The sequence below is a fragment of the Protomyctophum parallelum genome, assembly GCF_964188405.1.
Source record: "Protomyctophum parallelum genome assembly, chromosome: 17".
Classification (NCBI taxonomy): domain Eukaryota; kingdom Metazoa; phylum Chordata; class Actinopteri; order Myctophiformes; family Myctophidae; genus Protomyctophum; species Protomyctophum parallelum.
Window position 1 is genome coordinate 31,814,795 of NC_139719.1, and position 6,262 is coordinate 31,821,056.

The 6,262-nt window shown below is 38.3% G+C and overlaps 1 long non-coding RNA gene across 1 annotated transcript; it reads left to right on the forward strand.

The window, feature by feature from the left end:
* The first annotated feature begins 1,439 nt into the window (after positions 1-1,439).
* Positions 1,440-3,309, forward strand: LOC310874441. The gene is made up of 3 exons (XR_014570569.1): positions 1,440-1,574; positions 2,616-2,728; positions 3,101-3,309. It is a non-coding gene; the product is annotated as an uncharacterized lncRNA (long non-coding RNA).
* The last annotated feature ends 2,953 nt before the right edge of the window (positions 3,310-6,262 follow it).

Genomic DNA, 6,262 nt, shown 5'->3' on the forward strand with positions numbered 1-6,262 from the left:
GGGAGGGGGGGGGGGGGGGGGTGCTTTTAGTTAAGAAATATACACACAGATTGTTTTTCTCTCTGTGTTGAGTTATACACGGTTGGTTATTGCCCTCTATTGGCAACATTCATGCATGACTAGAATATTGCATGATTTAACTTAAGTTAGCTGTTTATATCCTAGCTGTTATTTTTTAATTGTTTGAATTATAAAATTATTATAAAACAGCCAAATAATAAATTGTATATAGGCTACTCCACTGCACTGTACATTATTAGTATTGTTGACACAAATAAAGCAGTGCGAGCATGGTATGATTTAGGAGGTAAAAATGGCCAAAAGTCACAATTTTTTTTATAACTGTACATAAAGGTATTATAATCGTTAATTGTCATGCAAATATGAATTGTGTTATTTTTGATGAATAGTAGCCTACACTTTAATGTCCTACATTATATTTTATTTATATTTTATAATAACCCTGGGGTCTTCAGAGAATAGGCTACTGCAATATCCACCCAGCAGAATTTTCTTAATTTGTATTTATTCATTTGCTTACTTACTTATTATAGCCATTGAATATTTATATATTGAGTTGAACATTTTAAGATAACAAAACATTGCAAAACGAAAACAGGCTTCCCCACCCTTTATCTATAGTTAAAGCTACACTGACAGCGCCCCTGTGGAGAGTATTTTAAAGACATTGTCATGTCTTTGTGATGCATATTGAATGAATCAAAAGGGTCAGAGACTTGCATATTCATTGGGGAGAAAAACTGTAAAACAAAGGAGAGGAATGAAAGAATTTGATGAATACAAAGATAGATGGTGATGCGCATACGACAAGAAAGATCTGAAAGAAGGGAATAAGCAGAGCAGCATTTCCTTATTAGCCAATGCCATAGTCATAGACTCTCAAGACAGACTGTTGATGGGTTACAAAATCGTGGGATAAAAAATATATATATAAAAAAAGGAAAAAAAAGACAGACTGTTGACTCCGTCAATCCTTTATTTTTTGACGATGGGTTCTCAGATTACATGTTATTACAGTGCGATATTTAGTGAAAATAGTCCATTAACAAGCTCACAACGCGCCATGATGCAACATGCTGTGAGATTTATAGATCTGCTATTTTTGCAATATACAAATATTGTTTTCCAGAAAATGCTTGAACTCAATTGTTTTAATTTTTAGGATTCCCAAAATAGGGTTACCACTTACCAGGCTGAAAATGGTTAAACGAATTGGACCAAGACAGTGTAACCAGATGGGACAACTGTTCAGACATATCCTCTTCTGTTTTGCATTGACATACCGGTAGTAGCCTACATACCGGTTTTGGCTTGACCTCACTGCCTTGGTGACTTATGTCCTCACTGTCTCTGTTAACTATAGTCACCTAGCCACCCACCCACCCCCCATACCCTCCCTCTCTTTCATTCCATTTTGAGAATCGAGCATTCTCCCACTTGACTCTGGCTCTTGCAGCAGTAGACTTCCGCAAACTCCACCGTGCCACCATGCCAGACTCAGAGATAGTAGTGCCAGCACCCTGCCAGGTCATCAAAGCGGACGTAGATAAATGGTGAGTTCTGACAGGGGAAAGCACTAGAGACTCTTATTAAGACATTATCTGCAAGTAAAGCTTTGTTTTTGTGTTGAATAATGAAACTATATTTCAAATCACTCTCACCAATGTCCCATATACAGATAGGCTACAATGTTTTTTTACAATGTTGTTAATTTATGATATAGTATATTATATTATAATATATATTTGGATTAAATGTGTATTTTATGTGAGTCTTAGATACAGTTGAATTATAGTGTGTGCTGCAATCACATGCAAAACACTGTGGTGATTATTTGTTCTATACACACCTCTCTTTACTAAGTGCTGTTTAGTGTTTTCAGTATACAACCAAATGCTATCAAGGCTGATTCGCAGAGGAGAACCGTGTTTGGTTTGCCACTAAAGAGATCCCCCTCTGAGATCCCTCTGAGGGGGTCTAGCCAGTCCTGGTCACAACTTATTCAGCTCTTTGCTTGTCATCCAATTTATCCACATTGACTTCCCTGCGCTCATGTCGTTAAGACTCTGGGAAGATAATTAGCCACAGAGTCAGTTAGAGATAATGGCATGGTTGTTAAGGGTTTCCTGTGACTCCACAACCAACATTATACTGTACTGTAGGACCCACTGGGATACCATCTATAGATAGTCCTTATAGTATGTGTATGTGTCATGTGGCATAGAGTTGCGGTTTAAAATAGGCTCTAACATGCATGACCTATTGCAGAGGCTTGGCACGTTTCATGTTGTTGGTTCATGTTACATGCACTCTTGCATAAATGGACATTTGGCCTTGGTCCAGCAGTGATCACCGTTAGTGGAGTTGCTGTCAGACTACAGCTATCCTGTATATTACCTATACACATCGTTTATGTGGAAACACACTATGTAAAATAAATTGAGAGTGACACAATTTGATTTGGAATCCACACACTGATCATTTACAGTCATTTAATAGCACTGTGTCCGTCTTGAATTGGAGCACGTATCTGGTCTGTATATCCAGACATGTGGTCAGTGCATGGGTAGTAAACACAGCCTCTTGTGTTTCAGTGTCAGGGAGAAAGGAGAAGAAGGCTGCAAAGATCTGATAGAGGCCTTCCAAGCATGCATTAGGACCCTATCTGAGGGATCATGATCTACAAACAAATGGATCTAGAATGAATGTATGTTTGCCCTTTGATTTGCTCACAATATGTTATCATTCATATAGTGTTGAAAGTTTTATAGGTATACAATCACTGTGTGACTGACAACTTTTGAAGTTAATATGACTGAAAAGCAAGACTGTGCGACGTACAGTATTAGTATAATGAATTAGAGATGAGTCAGACGACCTTGTTGGACCTTGTTGTGTCTGCTAAATCTATCCGCCATAGATTTTATCTCAAGTAGATACTTGTTCTTTGTTGCAAAATCTAGTTAACTGGAATTCTAGTTCATGGTGGATTTGAGATTAGCGTTTATTTATATAATTACACATTATATGCTATAAAGAACAATCTCACACTTTTTGTATTGTTGCTTTTCCAATACAGCTTCACTTCCCAAATATCCTTCCCATCGTTCCTTATACTGGACTGAACCAACAAATGACATCTACTGTATGAATACTGTCGGTGCTATGTTAATGCCTTATTCATCAGTCTTCAAGTAATTATGTTCTAACAGATTCCACATGATGGGTGTACTGTAAATGACGAGAGAGAATTATACATATTGTACAATAAATACAAATGTTTTTTTCCTCTCCTTTCATTCTTTCTTTCTTTTTAAAGTGTATATAGCATTGAAATCCTGTCTTTAACTCAAACGATGATGAGGTACATGACCATGATATAAGTCCAATTGTATTTAACAGAGTAAATAACAGAATTTCGTTATTGTTTTAAATAATAATGTTTCAATGTGCTGCTGACTATTTGGAACTATCCATGGTGCTGACCGCTCAAGTATTGCTATATTTAGCCTATATATAGACCATACTGTGCAAATTCACCAGTCTCATCCACCACTTATAAGTTATAAATGTCAAAAAGATATTCAGAAATGATACTTGAAATAAAGAAACCAATTTTTGTCTTTATCCATTTATTGAGACCACGGCATAAGCAGCAGTAGGCTAATGAAATGGTGGGGATGATGACATATAGAGACAACAATAAGAAAACTATATTGACAAAATATCTATTTACTGTGCGCATGCCGGTATGTGTGTGTGTGTGTGTGTGTGTGTGTGTGTGTGTGTGTGTGTGTGTGTGTGTGTGTGTGTGTGTGTGTGTGTGTGTGCGTGTGTGCGTGTGTGCGTGCGTGCGTCCATGCATGCGTGTGTTTCATTCTCAGGTGCAAAATAACTGCAAAGAATGCCTTTGCACAACCTTTAAAGGGAGGAAATTGGGGCAAGGAAGATACATGTAAGAGGTTCTGACATTTTAGTTTAGTATTGAAGAAGGTCAAAGGGACTGCAGGAAGGTGACTGCATGCCATTGTGGGTGAGAGTACACTGTTAAATCCTAAATGTTCATTTAACTCAGACGAGTGTACAAATGGAACCAAATGGACCTCAGTGCACAGTGTTAATAGCCACTCAGCCTGAATTTTCATTTAGTTTCACTTCATAGAACATATTTTTGAATGGGCATGGCTAGCGATTCAGGGACTGGAGGGACAGTGTTAAAGTAACAACTCTGTATATAAATCAATTTCAAAGGGGGCTTTATTGGCATGAAAAAAACATATGTTTATAGTATTCTGCTATATGCTTGTGAAGCTGGTCAAACAAAGACTCTCAAGTAACCTAACAGCAATTCTCAACCTGTGGGCCCTGGTGGGCCATGAGGATATTCCATGGGCCCCCAAATAATTGGCAAAACACTAAGATTGTATTATATAACAATAATATACTTCACACTCGTGTGAAGTGAGGGGCGCTCTTATCATCATACATCAGCTCTGCTGTATTCTGAGAACTATATAGGGAGGGTGATTGTCTGCATCATGGATGTCTATTTGGAACCACGAGTGTGAGCTCTGTGGGAGCCATTCTCCACTCATTTAGTCTGGGACATCAGAAAGGAGGTAGCTCAATATAATTCAGTACTTGATAAAGGGACTGTGGCCTATTTAATGGTGCACAAAACTGAGCGAAGGCCATAAATTGTACAGCATTGTATAGGTAATGGCTCTGTTTCTCTAACAAGCCAATTTAAAATGACTCGTTAATCTCTGCTTAACCCTTACTTTAATACTTGCACTAAAGCCTATAGGCTACGTGTATACTGTATATAATCTCACGTTTCCATTCTGAGGTAATTGACGTTACTTGCTCATGTTGGAGATAATGTAAAAGACACAAGGAAGAATAATTATTACAGTTCAATGTAATTATGGTAGAAAGGACCCGGAACAAGAAGACAGCTGAATGGAATCCTTAATTTAAACAGAGATGTGAACATCACCATCACCTCCTCTGTCATTTCTGTGCATGGCAGAGCAGACCCTGAGGCTATATCAGATGGAGCTCAAGCTCGAGTTCACTCCTAAATGAATGAAGACAGGCATGCAAATGTTATCCTTTTTTATGATTCAAGTGAAATAAAGTGCATGAACAAATATTGTAGTTGGTATAGTTCATTAATCAGTCTAAAATGTTTTTTTTAAACATAACATTTATTGATTTAATTATAAATCTTTGTATTGATCTTCTGGTGAGAACATCCCTTTCCTCTTCTCTCAGTTCTGCTCCATATCTCATATCTCCCCCAACCTGCATGTGTTTCAAAGCTTGGCTCTGCTTGAGGGACAACCATATTAGTTATGCATTATTATAGATCATAATTATATAAGACCTGACAAGTGATGTTCTTGCATGGTGTTCTTTCCTGGAATAACTATAGCCCTCGCTGGTCTCTCTGATCACGCACCAAAATGCATGCTGTGTTCCCAGCTGCTGGTCAGCCTGCATCATATAGCCTCAGTGCCCAGGCTTTTTCCCCTCTTCGGTTGTAGCCTCCTCAGGACTCTATAGCCACTATAGCCAGTTCCCTCTCCATCGCCAGCATGCTTTCACCAGGGAGTCTCAGAGTAAACCTCCATGAACCTGGAAGAAGGTATCCCTGAAGTTTAGGCCTACAGTAGCCTACAGTAGGCTACTTGTTGCTTCTTTGAGAAGACTCAATTTCCTTCAGTATATGCTATAGTCACTAGAGCATATACTGAAGGAAATTGAGAGTCTATAGTGTTTTCATTCCTAAGAGATAAAGCCTGCCCTCATGTGCGAACAAACATGTAGATGTTCTCAGTCACCATAATATTTCTGCTTTACAGCTGCCTCGTATGCAAATCAACCACTTATGCCCAGCCGAAGCTTTGGGGACTTATCTGCCCACACACATCATTTCAAATGGAGATTTTGATGTTTTCAAACAACTGTAGACGATGAATTAAAATGGCATACTTATCCTACTTTTGTGAAATGGTGTCATCCCCACTGCAGTGTTTGAATTAGCATGCAGAAACCAGCACAAACACAAACAATATGATCAGTTAAAAAGCCCCAATTAAATGCTAAATGCTTATTTCTCACTATTTCAGCATTAGGCCAAAGACCACATTAGGCCCGATAGTTCCAACCAGGACATGTGCTTGCCTGCATAACCCCCCATTGATTGATTGATTAAATACTTTAACGATTTTACAAT